Raw genomic sequence first — 20,631 nt, 5'->3', positions numbered from 1 at the left:
GAGGTCATGCCTTCTCAATTGAACCGGCTTCCCTCTTGAATCTCTCTTCCATTGGGCGCCCTCTTCACATATGACTGTGAGGACTTGGTCCAACCTTTGATCAAAGTTGACCCTTCTAGTGTAAGGATGTTCATCTCCTTGCATCATGGGCAAATTGAATGCCAACCTTACACTTTCCGGACTAAAATCCAAGTATTTCCCCCAAACCATAGTAAGATAATTCTTTGGATCCGGGTTCACACTTTGATCATGGTTCTTGGTGATCCATTCATTGGCATAGAACTCTTGAACCATTAAGATTCCGACTTGTTGAATGGGGTTGGTAAGAACTTCCCAACCTCTTCTTCGGATCTCATGTCGGATCTCCGGATATTCACTCTTTTTGAGTGAAAAAGGGACCTCGGGGATCACCTTCTTCAAGGCCACAACTTCATAGAAGTGGTCTTGGTGCACCCTTGAGATGAATCTTTCCATCTCCCATGACTCGGAGGTGGAAGCTTTTGCCTTCCCTTTCCTCTTTCTAGAGGTTTCTCCGGCCTTGGATGCCATAAATGGTTATGGAAAAACAAAAAGCAATGCTTTTACCACACCAAACTTAAAAGGTTTGCTCGTCCTCGAGCAAAAGAAGGAAGAAGAGAGTAGAAGAAGAAGAAATGAGGAAGAAGGGAATGGCTTTGTGTTCGGCCAAAAGGGGCAGAAGTGGTGTGTATGTTGTGTGAAAATGAAGGAATGAAGGAGGGTTTATATAGGAGTGGGGGAAGGGTAGGGTTCGGTCAATTGAGGGTGGGTTTGGGTGGGAAAGTGGTTTGAATTTGAATGGTGAGGTAGGTGGGGTTTTATGAAGGATGGATGTGAGTGGTGAAGAGAAAGATGGGATTTGATAGGTGAAGGGTTTTTGGGGAAGAGGTGTTGAGGTGATTGGTGAATGGGTGAAGAAGAGAGAGAGTGGTGGGGTAGGTGGGGATCCTGTGGGGTCCACAGATCCTGAGGTGTCAAGGAAAAGTCATCCCTGCACCAAATGGCAAACAAAATCTCGTTTTGTGCCAATTCTGGCGTTAAACGCCGGGCTGGTGCCCATTTCTGGCGTTTAACGCCAGCTTCTTGCCCTTTTCTGGTGTTTAACGCCAGTCTGGTGCCCCTTTCTGGCGTTAAACGCCCAGAATGGTGCCAGACTGGGCGTTAAACGCCCAACAGCTAGCCTCACTGGCGTTTAAACGCCAGTGGGTTCTTCCTCCAGGGTGTGCTGTTCTTCTTTCTGTTTTTCATTCTGTTTTTGCTTTTTTCATTGATTTTGTGACTTCTCATGATCATCAACCTACAAAAGACATAAAATAACAAAGGAAAATAGTCAAAATATAATATTGGGTTGCCTCCCAACAAGCGCTTCTTTAATGTCAGTAGCTTGACAGTGGGCTCTCATGGAGCCTCAGAAATGCTCATAGCTATGTTGGAACCTCCCAACACCAAACTTAGAGTTTGAATGTGGGGGTTCAACACCAAACTTAGAGTTTGGTTGTGGCCTCCCAACACCAAACTTAGAGTTTGACTGTGGGGGCTCTGTTTGGCTCTGTTTTGAGAGAAGCTCTTCATGCTTCCTCTCCATGGTGACAGAGGGATATCCTTGAGCCTTAAACACCAAGGATTCTTCATTCACTTGAATGATCAACTCTCCTCTATCAACATCAATCACAGCCCTTGCTGTGGCTAGGAAGGGTCTGCCAAGGATGATGGATTCATCCATGCACTTCCCAGTCTCTAGGACTATGAAATCAGTAGGGATGTAATGGTCTTCAACTTTTACCAGAACATCCTCTACAAGAACATAGGCCTGTTTTCTTGAATTGTCTGCCATCTCTAGGGAGATTTTTGCAGCTTGCACCTCAAAGATCCTTAACTTCTCCATTACAGAGAGAGGCATGAGGTTTACACTTGACCCTAAGTCACACAAGGCCTTCTTGAAGGTCATGGTGCCTATGGTACAAGGTATTGAAAACTTCCCAGGATCCTGTCTCTTTTGAGGCAGTTTCTGCCTAGACAAGTCATCCAGTTCTTTGGTGAGCAAAGGGGATTCATCCTCCCAAGTCTCATTTCCAAATAACTTGTCATTTAGCTTCATGATTGCTCCAAGGTATTTAGCAACTTGCTCTTCAGTGACATACTCATCCTCTTCAGAGGAAGAATACTCATCAGAGCTCATGAATGGCAGAAGTAAGTTCAATGGAATCTCTATGGTCTCATTTTGAGCCTCAGATTCCCATGGTTCCTCATTGGGGAACTCATTGGAGGCCAGTGGACGTCCATTGAGGTCCTCCTCAGTGGCGTTCACTGCCTCTTCTTCCTCCCAAAATTCGGCCATGTTGATGGCCTTGCACTCTCCTTTTGGATTTTCTTCTGTATTGCTTGGGAGAGTACTAGGAGGGAGTTCAGTAATTCTCTTGCTCAGCTGACCCACTTGTGCCTCCAAGTTTCTAATGGAGGACCTTGTTTCAATCATGAAACTTTGAGTGGTTTTGATTAGATCAGAGACCATGGTTGCTAAGTCAAAGGTATTCTGCTTAGAATTCTCTGTCTGTTGCTGAGAGGATGATGGAAAAGGCTTGCTATTGCTAAACCTGTTTCTTCCACCATTATTGTTGTTGAAACCTTATTGAGGTCTCTGTTGATCCTTCCATGAGAAATTTGGATGATTTCTCCATGAAGGGTTATAGGTGTTTCCATAGGGTTCTCCCATGTAATTCACCTCTTCCATTGAAGGGTTCTCAGGATCATAAGCTTCTTCCTCAGATGAAGCTTCCTTAGTACTGCTTGGTGCATTTTGCATTCCAGACAGACTTTGAGAAATCATATTGACTTGTTGAGTCAATATTTTGTTCTGAGCCAATATGGCATTCAGAGTGTCAATCTCAAGAACTCCTTTCTTCTGACTAGTCCCATTGTTCACAGGGTTTCTTTCAGAAGTGTACATGAATTGGTTATTTGCAACCATTTCAATTAGCTCTTGAGCTTCTGTAGGCGTCTTCTTCAGATGAAGAGAGCCTCCAGCAGAGCTATCCAAAGACATCTTGGATAGTTCAGAGAGACCATCATAGAAAATACCTATGATGCTCCATTCAGAAAGCATATCAGAAGGACACTTTCTGATTAATTGTTTGTATCTTTCCCAAGCTTCATAGAGGGATTCTCCTTCCTTTTGTCGGAAGGTTTGGACTTCCACTCTAAGCTTACTCAATTTTTGAGGTGGAAAGAACTTTGCCAAGAAGGCGTTGACTAGCTTTTCCCAAGAGTCCAGGCTTTCTTTAGGTTGAGAGTCCAACCATGTCCTAGCTCTGTCTCTTACAGCAAAAGGGAATAGCATAAGTCTGTAGACCTCAGGTTCAACCCCATTAGTCTTGACAGTGTCACAGATTTGCAAGAATTCAGCTAAAAACTGATGAGGATCTTCCAATGGAAGTCCATAAAACTTGCAATTCTGTTGCATTAGAGAAACCAATTGAGGCTTAAGCTCAAAGTTGTTTGCTCCAATGGCAGGGATGGAGATGCTTCTCCCATAGAAGTCGGGAGTAGGTACAGTAAAGTCACCCAGCACCTTCCTTGCATTGTTGGCATTGTTGTTGTTTTCGGCTGCCATAGGTTCTTTTTCTTTGAAGAGTTCTGTTAGGTCCTCTACAGAGAGTTGTGCTTTGGCTTCTCTTAGCTTTCTCTTCAAGGTCCTTTCAGGTTCAGGATCAGCCTCAACAAGAATGCCTTTGTCTCTGCTCCTGCTCATATGAAAGAGAAGAGAACAAGAAAATATGGAATCCTCTATGTCACAGTATAGAGATTCCTTTAGGTGTCAGAGGAAAAGAAAAGTAGAAGACAGAAGTAGAAAATTCGAACTGATCAAAGAAGATGGAGTTTGAATTTTGCATTAAGGAATAGTGTTAGTCCATAAATAGAAGGATGTGAGAAGAAGGGAAGCAATTTTCGAAAATTAAGTAAAAGATTTTGAAAACATTTTGAAAAACACTACTTGATTTTCGAAAATGAAAGTGGAAAAGAAACCAAGTGATTTTTGAAAAAGATTTTGAAATTAAAAATCAAAAAGATTTGATTGAAAACTATTTTGAGAAAGATGTGGTTAAGAAGATATGATTAGTTTTAAAAAGATGTGATTGAGAGGATATGATTTGAAAAACATTTTAAAAAGATTTGATTTTGAAAATTAAAAACTTGGCTAACAAGAAAAGATATGATTCAAATATTAAACCTTTCTCAACAGAAAAGGCAACATACTTGAAATGTTGAATCAAATCATTAATTGATAGCAAGTATCTTTGAAAATAGAAAGAAATCAATTTTGAAAACATATGATTGAAAAGATATGATTTGAAAAAGATTTGATTTTGAAAAACTTTGAAAACTTGAAAAAAAATCTGCATTAAAAACAAAATCTTCCCTCTTGTGCCATCCTGGCGTTAAACGCCCAGAAATCTACCCTTTTGGGCGTTAAACGCCCAACCAGGTACCCTGGCTGGCGTTTAAACACCAGTCTGTCCTTCTTCATTGGGCGTTTTAAACGCCCAGCTTTTTCTGTGCAATTCCTCTGCTGTATGTTCTGAATCTTCAATTCTCTGTATTATTGTCTTGAGAAGACACAAATTAAAAATATTTTTGGATTTTTAATAACAAGGAAAAATCAAAATGCAACAAGAATCAAATAACAATGCATGCAAGACACCAAACTTAGCAGTTTGTATATTACTAACACTAATGCATATGAGACACATAAACACTCAAGTCAAGAGAATTCAGAGATCAAAGTAAGAAATCATCAAGAATTACTTGAAGATCCTTAAGACACATGAATGAATGCAAGAAAAACAGAAACATGCAATTGACACCAAACTTAAAATGAAACACTAGACTCAAACAAGAAACATACAATATTTTTGGATTTTATGATTTTGTAATTTTTTTTGTGTGATTTTCGAAAATTAAGTGGAGAAAGATATCAAAATTCTTAATGAGAATTCCAGGAATCAGTGCAATGCTAGTCTAAGACTCCGGTCCAGGAATTAGACATGGCTTCACAGCCAGCCAAGCTTTCAAAGAAAGCTTCGGTCCAAAACACTAGACATGGCCAATGGCCAGCCATGCCTTAGCAGATCACTGCTCCAAAAGCAAGATTGATAGAAATCAACAAGCTCTTGTGATGATAAGTTGAAACCTCGGTCCAATGAAATTAGACATGGCCTCTCAGCCAGCCAGACTTCAACAAATCATCATGAAACTCTAGAATTTATCTTCAAGAATTCCGAAAAAAATACCTAATCTAAGCAACAAGATGAACCGTCAGTTGTCCAAACTCAACAATCCCCGGCAACGGCGCTAAAAACTTGGTGCACGAAGTTGTGATCAATACTTTTCACAACTCAAATAATCCCTAGTAATGGCCCCAAAAACTTGGTGCTCAATACCATGGCATAAACACAACTTCGCACAACTAACCAGTAAGTGTACTGGGTCGTCCAAGTAATAAACCTTACGCGAGTAAGGGTCGATCCCACAGAGATTGTTGGTATGAAGCAAGGTATGGTCACCTTGTAAATCTTAGTCAGGCAAACTCAAATGGGTATGGTGATAAACGCATAAAACATAAAGATAAAGATAGAGATACTTATGTAATTCATTGGTAGGAACTTCAGATAAGCGTATGAAGATGCCTTCCCTTCCGTCTCTCTGCTTTCCTACTGTCTTCATCCAATCCTTCTTCTTCCTTTCCATGGCAAGCTTAAGCAAGGGTTTCACCGTTGTCAGTGGCTACCTCCCATCCTCTCAGTGGAAATGTTCAACGCACCCTGTCACGGCACGGCTATCCATCTGTCGGTTCTCGATCAGGCCAGAATAGAATCCAGTGATTCTTTTGCGTCTGTCACTAACGCCCCGCCCTCAGGAGTTTGAAGCACGTCACAGTCATTCAATCATTGAATCCTACTCAGAATACCACAGACAAGGTTAGACCTTTCGGATTCTCTTGAATGCCGCCATCAGTTCTAGCCTATACCACGAAGACTCTGATCTCACGGAATGGCTGGCTCGTTTGTCAGGCGAGCACTCGGTTGTCAGGCGATCAACCATGCATCGTGTATCAGGAATCCAAGAGATATTCACCCAATCGAAGGTAGAACGGAGGTGGTTGTCAGTCACACGTTCATAGGTGAGAATGATGATGAGTGTCACGGATCATCACATTCATCAAGTTGAAGAACAAGTGATATCTTAGAACAAGAACAAGTGGAATTGAATAGAAGAACAATAGTAATTGCATTAATACTCGAGGTACAGCAGAGCTCCACACCTTAATCTATGGTGTGTAGAAACTCCACCGTTGAAAATACATAAGAACAAGGTCTAGGCATGGCCGAATGGCCAGCCTCCCAATGATCTAAGAACTAGGTGTCCAAAGATGATCAAAGGATCTAAAATAATCCAAAGCTGAAAATACAATAGTAAAAGGTCCTATATATAGAGAACTAGTAGCCTAGGGTGTACAGAGATGAGTAAATGACATAAAAATCCATTTCCGGGCCCACTTGGTGTGTGATTGGGCTGAGCAATGAAGCATTTTCGTGTAGAGACTCCTCTTGGAGTTAAACGCCAGCTTTTATGCCAGTTTGGGCGTTTAACTCCCATTTTGGTGCCAGTTCCGGCGTTTAACGCTGGGATTTCTGAGGGTGACTTTGAACGCCGGTTTGGGCCATCAAATCTTGGACAAAGTATGGACTATCATATATTTCTGAAAAGTCCAGGATGGCTACTTTCCAACGCCGTTGAGAGCGCGCCAATTGGGCTTCTGTAGCTCCAGAAAATCCACTTCGAGTGCAGGGAGGTCAGAATCCAACAGCATCTGCAGTCCTTTTCAGTCTCTGAATCAGATTTTTGCTCAGGTCCCTCAATTTCAGCCAGAAAATACCTGAAATCACAGAAAAACACACAAACTCATAGTAAAGTCCAGAAAAATGAATTTTAACTAAAAACTAATAAAAATATACTAAAAACTAACTAGATCATACTAAAAACACACTAAAAACAATGCCAAAAAGCGTACAAATTATCCGCTCATCACAATTTCGTGCACCAAGTTTTTGGCGCCGTTGCCGGGGATTGTTCGAGTTTGGACAACTGACGGCTTATCTTGTTGCTTAGATTAGGACTGTTTTATTTTTGTTGGTTTAGAGTCTTTTACTTGATTTTAGTTTCATATTTTAAGTTTGGTGTCTTCCTTGTGTTTTCCTTTAAGTTTTCGAAAATTTGTGTTTAATTTTCTAAAAATTTTATGTTTGGTGTCTTTTGTGCTTTTATTCACTAAAAAAAAATGTCAAAAATTTGTTCTTGGTGTTCATCTTGACCTTCAAAGTATTCTTGGTGTTCATCTTGACATCCAAAGTTTTCTTGTTTGTTCTCTTTGTTTTGATCTAAAATTTTTAAGTTTAGTGTCTTTTTGTTGTTTTTCTCTTTCCTCATTAAAATTTAAAAATAAAAAAAAAATTATCCTTTCCTTATTTTACTCATAATTTTCGAAATTTTGCATTAATTTAGTCAAAGGTTTTCAAAATCATATATTTTTTTTAGTCAAGTCAAAATTCTAATCTCAAAAATTGATCTATTCAAATCTTTTTCAAAAATCAAATCTCTTTAATTGCAATCATATTTTCAATCATATCTTTTAATTGCTAATTCCAAAATCTTTTTAATTAATTAATTAATTTAGTTTTTAATTTGCTTTGATTTTATTTTCTTTTAGTTTTCGAAATTTTATTTTATTTTTCATTTATTTTATTTTGTTATTTTCGTCTCTTTTAAATTAAATAAAAAAAAAATTTACTTTACTTGTGAATCCATATCATATTCCCTTTCTCCATCATGGACCTAAGTAGAATTGAGCAGTCCAGAAGGACTCTAGGGTCATATGCTAACCCCATTACAGCTGCATATGGGAGTAGCATCTGTATACCTCCCATCAAAGCAAGTCGCTTTGAGCTAAATCCTCAACTCATTATCATAGTGCAGCAAAATTGTCAGTATTCCGGTCTTCCACAGGAAGAGCCTACTGAGTTTCTGGCACAGTTCTTACAAATTGCTGACACAGTACGTGATAAAGTGGTGGATCAGGATGTCTACAGACTATTACTGTTTCCATTTGCTGTAAAAGATCAAGCTAAGAGGTGGTTGAATAACCAACCTACAGCAAGCATAAAGACATGGAAACAGTTATCAGACAAATTCCTGAATCACTCTTACCCTCCAAAGAGGATGACACAGCTAAGGCTGGACATCCAAGGCTTTAAACAAGAGGATAATGAATCCCTTTATAATGCCTGGGAGAGGTATAGAGGTATGCTAAGAAAATGCCCCTCTGAAATGTTTTCAGAGTGGGTACAGTTAGACATCTTCTACTATGGGCTTACAGAAAAAGCTCAGATGTCTTTAGACCACTCAGCTGGTGGATCTATACACATGAGGAAGACAATTGAAGAGGCTGAAGAGCTTATAGACACTGTTGCTAGAAATCAATATTTGTACTCTAGCAATGAGTTCTCCCCAAAAGAGGAAGTCATGGCAGTAGCCACTAATCCTAATCCTCAAGAACAGATGATTGAGCTTAATCAACAAGTGCTCCTGATGACAAAACAGTTAGCAGAATTTAAAGAGATGCTCCATGAAACTAAAGTTGCTAACAAGAATATAGAACTGCAGTTGAATCAAGCAAAACAGCAGATATCTAAACAGATAACAGAAGAATGTCAAGCAGTTCAACTGAGGAGTGGGAAGACATTGAATAACACTGCTCAAAGTAGCAGAAATCCAAATAAGGAACAACTGACAGAGGATAACCAAACCACTATCCAAAATCCCTCTGAGGACAGTAAGAGCCCAGAGAGGAATGCTATTGGCGTTCAAACGCTAGAAAAGGAGGGAAAGCTGGCGTTAAACGCCCATTCCTTGCCCAGTTCTGGCGTTCAAACGCCAGAAAAGGGGGAAAAGTTGGCGTTAAACGCCCATTTTCCACCCAATCCTGGCGTTCAAACGTAAAAGGGGAACCAGACACCTGAGAGTGCTGATAGTAATCCCTCTAAAAAGGCTTCTTCAACCACTTCTGTAAGGAATAGACCTGCAGCAACTAAGGTTGAAGAATATAAAGCCAAGATGCCTTATCCTCAGAAACTCCGCCAAGCGGAACAGGATAAGCAATTTGCCCGCTTTGCAGACTATCTAAGGACTCTTGAAATAAAGATTCCGTTTGCAGAGGCACTTGAGAAAATACCTTCTTATGCTAAGTTCATGAAAGAGATCTTAAGTCATAAGAAGGATTGGAGAGAAACTGAAAAAGTTTTTCTCACTAAAGAATGCAGTGCAGTCATATTAAAGAGCTTACCAGAGAAGCTTAAAGATCCTGGAAGCTTTATGATACCATGCACATTAGAGGGTATTTGTACCAAGAAAGCTCTATGTGATCTTGGGGCAAGTATCAACCTAATACCTGCATCCACTATCAGAAAGCTTGGCTTGACTGAAGAAGTCAAACCAACCAGGATATGTCTCCAACTTGCTGATGGCTCCATTAAATACCCATCAGGCATAATTGAGGACATGATTGTCAAGGTTGGGCCATTTGCCTTTTCCACTGACTTTGTAGTGCTGGAAATGGAGGAGTACAAGAGTGCAACTCTCATTCTAGGAAGACCTTTCCTAGCAACTGGACAGACCCTCATTGATGTCCAAAAAGGGGAATTAACCCTGAGAGTCAATGAGGATGAGTTCAAGTTAAATGTTGTCAAAGCTATGCAGCATCCAGACACATCAAATGACTGCATGAGTACTGATATTATTGACTCTTTGGTGGAGGAGGTCAATATGACTGAAAGTCTTGAATCAGAGCTAGATGACATCTTTAAAGATGTTCAGCCTGATCTGGAGGAACTAAAGGAAATAAAAGAAATTCTGAAAATTCCTCAGGAAGAAGATAAGCCTCCTAAACCCGAGCTCAAGCCACTACCACCATCCCTGAAATATGCATTTCTGGGAGAAGGTGACACTTTTCCAGTGATCATAAGCTCTGCTTTAAATCCACAGGAAGAGGAAGCACTAATTCAAGTGCTAAGGACACACAAGACAGCTCTTGGGTGGTCCATAAGTGATCTTAAGGGTATTAGCCCAGCAAGATGCATGCACAAGATCCTATTGGAGGATGATGCTAAGCCAGTGGTTCAACCACAAAGGCGGCTAAATCCAGCCATGAAGGAGGTGGTGCAGAAAGAGGTCACTAAATTACTAGAGGCTGGGATTATTTATCCTATTTCTGATAGCCCCTGGGTGAGCCCTGTTCACGTTGTCCCTAAGAAGGGAGCCATGACAGTGGTTCATAATGAAAAGAATGAACTAGTTCCTACAAGAACAGTTACAGGGTGGCGCATGTGTATTGACTACAGAAGGCTCAATACAGTCACCAGAAAGGATCATTTTCCTTTACCATTCATAGGCCAGATGCTAGAGAGACTAGCAGGTCATGAATACTACTGTTTTTTGGATGGCTATTCAGGTTACAACCAAATTGCAGTAGATCCTCAGGACCAAGAAAAAACAGAATTTACATGTCCTTCTGGAGTATTTGCCTACAGAAGGATGCCTTTTGGTCTGTGCAATGCACCTACAACATTTCAGAGGTGCATGCTCTCTATCTTCTCAGATATGGTAGAGAAATTTCTGGAAGTCTTCATGGATGACTGTTCAGTATTTGGAGACTTATTCATCTCCTACCTTAACCATCTAGCACTTGTTCTGAAAAGATGCCAAGAGACCAACCTAGTTTTAAACTGGGAAAAATGTCACTTTATGGTGACTGAAGGGATTGTCCTTGGGCATAAAATTTCAAACAAGGGAATAGAGGTGGATCAAGCTAAAGTTGAAGTAATTGAAAAATTACCACCACCTACCAATGTTAAGGCAATCAGAAGCTTTCTGGGGCATGCAGGATTCTACAGAAGGTTTATAAAGGATTTTTCAAAAATTGCCAAACCTCTGAGTAATCTGCTAGCTGCTGACACACCATTTGTGTTTGACACACAGTGTCTGCAGGCATTTGAGACCCTGAAAGCCAAGCTGGTCACAGCACCAGTCATCTCTGCACCAGACTGGACATTGCCAATTCGAACTAATGTGTGATGCCAGTGACCATGCCATTGGTGCAGTGTTGGGACAGAGGCATAATAAGCTTCTGCACGTCATTTATTATGCCAGCCGTGTTCTAAATGATGCACAGAAGAATTACACAACCACAGAAAAAGAGTTACTTGCAGTGGTCTATGCCATTGACAAGTTTAGATCCTATCTAGTGGGATCAAAGGTGATTGTGTACACTGACCATGCTGCTCTTAAGTACTTACTAACAAAGCAGGATTCAAAACCCAGGCTTATAAGATGGGTGTTGCTTCTGCAAGAGTTTGATATAGAAATAAGAGACAGAAAAGGGACAGAGAACCAAGTAGCTGATCATCTGTCCCGAATAGAACCAGTAGCTGAGGCGTCCCTCCCTTCTACTGAGATCTCTGAAACCTTTTCGGATGAGCAATTATTTGCTATTCAGGAAGCTCCGTGGCTTATAGACAGTGCAAACTATAAGACTCAAGGTTCTCCTTCTGTAACCATGGAAAGGAAGCATGAAGAGCTTCTCCCAAAACAGAGTCAAACAGAGCCCCCACATTCAAACCCTAAGTTTGGTGTTGAGAGGCCACAACCAAATTCTAAGTTTGGTGTTGAACCCCCACATTCAAACTTTAAGTTTGGTGTTGGGAGGTTCCAACATGGCTCTGAGTATCTGTGAGGCTCCATGAGAGCCCACTGTCAAGCTACTGACATTAAAGAAGTGCTTGTTGGGAGGCAACCCAATGTTATATTTATTATTTTTCCTTTGTTATTTTATGTTTTCTGTAGGTTGATGATCATGAGAAGTCACAAAATCAATTGAAAAAGCAAAAACAGAAAGAAAAACAGCACACCCTGGAGGAAGATCTTGCTGGCGTTTAAACGCCAGTAAGGCTAGCAGATGGGCGTTTAACGCCCAGTCTGGCACCATTCTGAGCGTTTAACGCCAGAAAGGGGTACCAGACTGGCGTTAAACGCCAGGAATGGGCACCAGGCTGGCGTTAAACGCCAGAAATGGGCACTGATGAGCGGATAATTTGTACGCTTTTTGGCATTGTTTTTAGTATGTTTTTGGTATGATCTAGTTAGTTTTTAGTATATTTTTATTAGTTTTTAGTTAAAATTCACTTTTATGGACTTTACTATGAGTTTGTGTGTTTTTTTGTGATTTCAGGTATTTTCTGGCTGAAATTGAGGGTCCTGAGCAAAAATCTGATTCAGAGACTGAAAAGGACTGCAGATGCTGTTGGATTCTGACCTCCCTGCACTCGAAGTAGATTTTCTGGAGCTACAGAAGCCCAATTGGCGCGCTCTCAACGGCATTGGAAAGTAGACATCCTGGGCTTTCCAGAAATGTATAATAGTCCATACTTTGCCCGAGATTTGATGGCTCAAACCGGCGTGGCAAATCAGCCTCAGAATTTCCAGCGTTTAACGCTGGAACTGGCATAAAACTTGGAGTTAAACGCCCAAACTGGCATGAGAACTGGCGTTTAACTCCAGAAAATGTCTCTACACATAAAAGCTTCAATGCTCAGCCCAAGCACACACGAAGTGGGCCCAGAAGTGGATTTTTACGTCATTTACTCATTTTTGTATACCCTAGGTTACTAGGTTACTATTAATAGGATCTTTTGACATTGTATCTGTACCTCATGACACTTTACACGTTTCTCATTGTATCTTCTACAGCATGAGTCTCTAAACCCCATGGTTGGGGGTGAGGAGCTCTGCTGTGTCTTGATGGATTAATGCAATTACTACTGTTTTTCATTCAATCATGCTTGCTTCCATTCTAAGATATTACTTGTTCTTAAACCGGATGAATGTGGTGATCCGTGACAATCATCATCATTCTCAACTATGAACGTGTGCCTGACAACCACCTCCGTTCTACCTTAGATTAAGTAGATATCTCTTGGATTCTTTAACCGGAATCTTCGTGGTATAAGCTAGAACTGATGGCGGCATTCAAGAGAATCCGGAAGGTCTAAACCTTGTCTGTGGTATTCTGAGTAGGATTAAATGATTGAATGACTGTGACGAGCTTCAAACTCCTGAAGGCGGGGCGTTAGTGACAGACGCAAAAGTATCACTGGATTCTATTCCGGCCTGATTGAGAACCGACAGATGGATAGCCGTGCCGTGACAGGGTGCGTTGAACATTTCCACTGAGAGGATGGGAGGTAGCCACTGACAACGGTGAAACCCTTGCATACAGCTTGCCATGGAAGGAGCCTTGCGTGCTTGAAGAAGAAGACAGTAGGAAAGCAGAGATTCAGAAGATGTAGCATCTCCAGAACCTCAACCTATTCTCTATCACTGCAAAACAAGTACTTATTTCATGTTCTTTTACTTTTCACAATCAATCCTGATAATTTCTGATATCCTGACTAAGATTTACAAGATAACCATAGCTTGCTTCAAGCCGACAATCTCCGTGGGATCGACCCTTACTCACGTAAGGTATTACTTGGACGACCCAGTGCACTTGCTGGTTAGTTGTGCGGGGTTGCAAAAGTGTGGTTGCAATTTCGTGCACCACGTTTTTGGCGCCGTTGCCGGGGATTGTTCGAGTTTGGACAACTGACGGCTTATCTTGTTGCTTAGATTAGGACTGTTTTATTTTTGTTGGTTTAGAGTCTTTTAGTTGAGTCTAGTTTCATATTTTAAGTTTGGTGTCAATTGCATGCTTTTGTTTTCTTTTAGTTTTTCGATTTTGCATGTCCTTAGTCTCTTTTTGATCTATAAAAATTCTATGTTTGGTGTCCTCTTTGTGTTTTTCCCTAAAAAATTTTCGAAAATTAGTGTTTGATTTTCTAAAAGTTTTAAGTTTGGTGTCATTTTGTCGTTTTTCTCTTTCCTCTTTTCAAAAATCAAATCTTTTTCATAAAAAATTTTTCAATCTTATCTTTTTAATTGCTCTTTTCAAAATCCTTTTAATTAACTAATTGATTCAGTTCTCAATTTGCTTTGATCTTATTTTCCTTTTGATTTTTGAATTTTTATCTTAATTTCCTTTTATTTTATTTTATTTTTTTCGTTTAATTCAAAAAAAAATATTTTATCTATTTGCAATCCATATCATTTCCCTTTATCCATTATAGACCTAAGTGGAATTGATCAGTCCAAAAGGACTCTGGGGTCATATGCTAACCCCATTACAGCTGCATATGGGAGTAGCATCTGTGCACCTCCCATCAAAGCAAGCAGCTTTGAGCTAAATCCTCAACTCATTATCATAGTGCAGCAAAATTGCCAGTATTCCGGTCTTCCACAGGAAGAGCCTACTGAGTTTCTGGCACAGTTCTTATAAATTGCTGACACAGTACATGATAAAGAGGTAAATCAGGATGTCTACAGACTATTACTGTTTCCATTTGCTGTAAAAGATCAAGCTAAAAGGTGGTTAAATAACCAACCCACAGCAAGCATAAAGACATGGAAACAGTTATCAGACAAATTCCTGAATCACTTTTACCCTTCCAAGAGGATGACACAGCTAAGGCTGGACATCCAAGGCTTTAAACAAGAGGATAATGAATCCCTTTATAATGCCTGGGAGAGGTATAGAGGTATACTAAGAAAGTGCCCCTCTGAAATATTTTCAGAGTGGGTACAGTTAGACATCTTCTACTATGGGCTTACAGGAAAAGCTCAGATGTCTTTAGACCACTCAGCTGGTGGATCTATACACATGAGGAAGACAATTGAAGAAGCTCAAGAGCTTATAGAACTGTTGCTAGAAACCAATATTTGTACTCTAGCAATGCGTTCTCTCCAAAAGAGGAAGTCATGGCACTAGCCACTGATCCTAATCCTCAAGAACAGATGATTGAGCTTAATCAACAATTGCTCCGGATGACAGAATAGTTAGCAGAATTTAAAGAGATGCTCCATGAAACTAAAGCTGCTAACAAGAACATAGAACTGCAGTTGAATCAAGCAAAACAGCAAATATCTAAACAGATAACAGAGGAATGTCAAGCAGTTCAACTGAGGAGTGGGAAGACACTGAATAACACTGCTCAAAGTAGCAAGCCAAACAATGAACAATTGATAGGGGATAACCAAACCACTGTTCAAAATCCCTCTGAGGACAGTAAGAGCCCAGAGAGAAATGTTATTGGCGTTCAAACGCCAGAGAGGGAAGGAAAGCTGGCGTTAAACGCCCATTCCTTGCCCAGTTCTGGCGTTCAAACGCCAGAAAAGGGGGAAAAGTTGGCGTTAAACGCCCATTTTCCACCCAATCCTGGCGTTCAGATTTCAAGGAAGGATCAGACACCTGAGAGTGCTGACAGTAATCCCTCTAAAAAGGTTTCTTCAACCACTTCTGTAAGGAATAAACCTGCAGCATCTAAGGTTGAAGAATATAAAGCCAAGATGCCTTATCCTCAAAAACTCCGCCAAGCGGAACAGGATAAGCAATTTGCCCGCTTTGCAGACTATCTAAGGACTCTTGAAATAAAGATTCCGTTTGCAGAGGCACTTGAGCAAATACCTTCTTATGCTTAGTTCATGAAAGAAATCTTAAGTCATAAGAAGGATTGGAGAGAAACTGAAAAAGTGTTTCTCACTGAAGAATGCAGTGCAGTCATTCTAAAAAGCTTACCTGAAAAGCTTCAAGATCCAGGAAGCTTTATGATACCATGCACATTAGAAGGTGCTTGCACCAAGACAGCCCTATGTGATCTTGGAGCAAGCATCAATCTAATACCTGCATCCACTATCAGAAAGCTTGGGTTGACTGGAGAAGTCAAACCAACCCGGATATGCCTCCAACTTGCTGATGGCTCCATTAAATATCCATCAGGCATAATAGAGGATATGATTGTCAAGGTTGGGCCATTCACCTTTCCAACGGACTTTGTGGTGCTGGAAATGGAGGAGCACAAACGTGCAACTCTCATTCTAGGAAGACCTTTCCTAGCAACTGGACGAACTCTCATTAATGTACAGAGAGGGGAAGTAACCCTGAGAGTCAATGAGGATGAGTTCAAGTTGAATGCTGTAAAAGCTATGCAGCATCCAGACACACCAAATGACTGCATGGGCGCTGACATTATTGACTCTCTGGTAGAAGAGATCAATATGACTGAAAGCCTAGAATCAGAGCTTGAGTACATCTTCAAAGATGCTCAACCTGATCAAGAAGAATCAGTGGAAACAAAGGAATTTTCGAAAATTCCTCAGGAGGAGGATAAGCCTCCCAAACCTGAACTCAAACCACTACCACCATCCCTGAAGTATGCATTTCTGGGAGAGGGTGACACTTTTCCAGTGATTATAAGCTCTGCTTTAAATCCACAGGAAGAGGAAGCACTGATTCAAGTGCTAAGGACACACAAGACAGCTCTTGGGTGGTCCATAAGTGATCTTAAGGGCATTCCAGCCAGATGCATGCACAAAATCCTGTTGGAGGATAATGCCAAACCAGTGGTCCAACCACAGAGGAGGCTAAATCCTGCCATGAAGGAGGTGGTGCAGAAAGAGGTCACTAAATTACTAGAGGCTGGGATTATTTATCCTATTTCTGATAGCTTCTGGGTGAGCCCTGTCCAAGTTGTCCCCAAAAAGGGAGGCATGACAGTGGTTCATAATGAAAGAAAAGAACTGGTTCCTACAAGAACAGTTACAGGATGGCGTATGTGTATTGACTACAGAAGGCTCAATACAGCCACCAGAAAGGATCATTTTCCTTTACCATTCATAGACCAAATGCTAGAAAGACTAGCTGGTCATGATTATTACTGCTTTTTGGATGGCTATTCAGGCTACAACCAAATTGCAGTAGACCCTCAGGACCAAGAGAAAACAGCATTTACTTGCCCTTCTGGCGTGTTTGCCTACAGAAGGATGCCTTTTGGTCTGTGCAATGCACCTGCAACCTTTCAGAGGTGCATGCTCTCTATCTTCTCAGATATGGTAGAGAAATTTCTGGAAGTCTTCATGGACAACTTCTCAGTATATGGAGACTCATTCAGCTCCTGTCTTAATCACCTAGCACTTGTCCTGAAAAGGTGCCAAGAGACTAACCTGGTTTTAAACTGGGAGAAATGTCACTTTATGGTGACTGAGGGAATTGTCCTTGGGCACAAAATTTCAAGCAGGGGAATAGAGGTGGATAAGGCAAAGGTATAGGTAATTGAAAAATTACCACCACCTGCCAATGTTAAGGCAATCAGAAGCTTTCTAGGGCATGCAGGATTCTACAGAAGGTTTATAAAGGATTTTTCAAAAATTGCCAAACCTCTGAGTAATCTGCTAGCTGCTGACACACCATTTGTGTTTGACACACAGTGTCTGCAGGCATTTGAGTCCCTGAAAGCTAAGCTGGTCACAGCACCAGTCATCTCTGCACCAGATTGGACATTGCCATTTGAACTAATGTGTGATGCCAGTGACCATGCCATTGGTGCAGTGTTGGGACAGAGGCATAACAAGCTTCTGCACGTCATTTATTATGCCAGCCGTGTTCTAAATGACGCACAGAAGAATTACACAACCACAGAAAAAGAGTTACTTGCAGTGGTCTATGCCATTGACAAGTTTAGATCCTATCTAGTGAGATCCAAAGTGGTTGTGTACACTGACCATGCTGCTCTTAAATACTTACTCACAAAGCAGGATTCAAAACCCAGACTTATAAGATGGGTGTTGCTTCTGCAAGAGTTTGATATAGAAATTAGAGACAGAAAAGGGACAGAGAACCAAGTAGCTGATCATCTGTCCTGAATAGAACCAGTAGCTGGGGCGTCCCTCCCTTCTAATGAGATCTCAAAGACTTTCCCAGTTGAGCAACTCTTTGCCATTCAGGAAACTCCATGGTTTGCAGATATTGCAAATTATAAAGCTGTAAGGTTCATACCCAAGGAGTACAGCAGAGTGCAAAGAAAGAAATTAATTTCAGATGCCAAGTACTACCTCTGGGATGAACCATATCTCTTTAAGAGATGTGCAGACGGAATGATCCACAGATTTGTACCCAGAGAAGAAGCACAAAGGATCCTATGGCATTGCCATGGATCACAGTATGGAGGACATTTTGGAAGTGAGCGAACAGCCACTAAAGTCCTCCAATGTGGCTTCTACTGGCCTACTCTCTATAAAGATTCCCGAGAGTTTGTGCGTAACTGTGACAGTTGCCAAAGAGCTGGTAACTTGCCTCACGGATATGCCATGCCTCAACAAGGGATATTAGAGATAGAATTGTTTGATGTATGGGGAATTGACTTCATGGGGCCATTCCCACCATCATACTCAAACACTTACATTCTGGTGGCAGTGGACTATGTATCTAAGTGGGTAGAAGCAATTGCTACACCCACTAATGATACCAAGACCGTGCTAAAATTCCTCTAAAAACACATCTTCAGCAGGTTTGGTATTCCCAGAGTACTAATCAGTGACGGGGGCACTCATTTCTGCAATAGACAGTTGTACTCTGCTATGGTTAGATATGGAATTCGCCACAAAGTGGCAACTCCGTATCATCCACAGACAAATGGGCAGGCTGAGGTCTCTAACAGAGAGCTAAAAAGAATCCTGGAACGGACTGTGATGGCCCGAAGAAAGGATTGGGCAAAAAGCTTGGATGATGCTCGGTGGGTGTACAGAACAGCATTCAAGACTCCTATAGGAACCTCTCCATACCAACTGGTGTATGGGAAGGCCTGCCATCTGCCCGTGGAACTGGAACATAAAGCCTACTGGGCAACCAGATTCCTAAACATGGATGCTCAGTTAGCTGGTGAAAAAAGATTACTCCAGCTAAATGAGCTAGAGGAGTTCAGACTCAAAGCCTTTGAGAATGCCAAAATTTATAAGGAAAAGGCAAAGAAATGGCATGACAAGAAGTTGTCAACCAGAGTCTTTGAGCCAGGACAAAAAATTCTGCTCTTCAACTCTAGGCTCAGACTGTTTCCAGGAAAACTTAAATCCCGGTGGAGGGGTCCGTATGTGATTACAGGAGTATCACCATATGGATATGTTGAGCTTCAGGATATTGACTCAGACAAAAGGTTCATTGTTAATGGACAGAGAATCAAGCATTATCTTGAAGGCAATTTTGAGCAGGAATGCTCAAAACTGAGACTTGAGTGATTCTCAGTAAAGGTCCAGCTAAAGACAGTAAAGAAGCGCTTGCTGGGAGGCAACCCAGTCATTAGGAGGTTATATGATTTGTTCCTACAGAGGCAAGTATCAAAAATGAAGGAATTCACAGAGTTACAGAAGGATTCAGCTCAAAAAAAATAGAGAAAAAGAGCTTACTGGCGAAAAAATGCCAGTAAGGGACATTTTGGGCATTAAACGCCAGAATGGGTACCATTTTGGGCGTTTAACGCCAGGAATGGTGCCATTTTGGGCGTTAAACGCCAGAATGGGCACCATTCTGGGCGTTTAACGCCAGGTGTGCAGCATCCTGGGCGTTTAGAAAAACGCCCAGTGATAAAGGAATTCTGGCGTTTAACGCCAGCCAGGGCACCTAGCTGGGCGTTAAACGCCCAAAAGGGGCAACAAATGGGTGTTAAACGCCAGAATGGGTGCCATTCTGGGCGTTTAACGCCAGAAAGGTGGGGGGGACCACAATTTTGTTTTCAAATCAAATTTTTTCAAACTTTCCTTTTCTTACCCATACTTTTCTACAAAAACACATTTCAATCTCTCATCATTCACTTTCAAATCTTCAAAAATCTAAAATCATTCTTCAAATCCCTCAAATCATTCCCAAATTTTGTTCAAAAAACTCACTCTTCTCTCAATTTCTTTCCATATCTTCTCAAATCTCCTTTCAAATTTTTCTTTTTTTCGAAATCTCTCCTCTCCACTTTATAAATACACGTTTGGCCCCCCTCATTCCACCACACCATTCGAATTTACTCTTCCTCTCTCTCTTCTTTCCTTTCTTTTGCTTGAGGACAAGCAAACCTCTAAGTTTGGTGTGCTTTTCCGTGATCACTAAGCCAAGATTCATCAAGATCATGGCTCCTAAAGGAAAACAAACCAATTTAAGAGGAAAGAAAGAGAATAATCCAAAGAATCTTTGGAATCAAGAGAAGTTCTTAACCAAAGAACATGAAGACCATTATCACAAAATAATGGGTCTGAGGTCAGTGATCCCGGAAGTAAAATTTGATCTGAAAGAAGATGAGTATCCGGGGATCCAAGAGCAAATTCGAAACAGAGGATGGGAAGTTCTAACCAATCCTGAGATAAAGGTTGGAAGGAATATGGTTCAGGAATTCTACTCAAATCTGTGGTTAACAGATAACCAGAGAATGACTGGAACTGCTTACCATACCTACAGAACCATGGTCAGAGGGAAAGTTATGTACTTCCATCTGGACAAAATAAGAGAAATCTTCAAATTACCTCAACTACAAGATGATCCTGAATCCTTCAATAGGAGAATGGTGAGAGCAGATAAAGGGTTGGATCAAGTTCTAGAGG

General features: G+C 41.0%; 1 non-coding gene across 1 annotated transcript; it reads left to right on the top strand.

The window, feature by feature from the left end:
* The first annotated feature begins 3,115 nt into the window (after positions 1 to 3,115).
* Positions 3,116 to 3,223, top strand: LOC112762678 (small nucleolar RNA R71). Its single transcript, XR_003182745.1, has one exon. It is a non-coding gene; the product is annotated as a small nucleolar RNA R71 (small nucleolar RNA).
* Positions 3,224 to 20,631: the final 17,408 nt, after the last annotated feature.

This window comes from Arachis hypogaea, chromosome 2 (genome assembly GCF_003086295.3).
Source record: "Arachis hypogaea cultivar Tifrunner chromosome 2, arahy.Tifrunner.gnm2.J5K5, whole genome shotgun sequence".
NCBI lineage: Eukaryota > Viridiplantae > Streptophyta > Magnoliopsida > Fabales > Fabaceae > Arachis > Arachis hypogaea.
The sequence above is the reverse complement of the archived record's forward strand: the minus strand, read 5'-3'. Positions and strand labels throughout refer to the sequence as shown.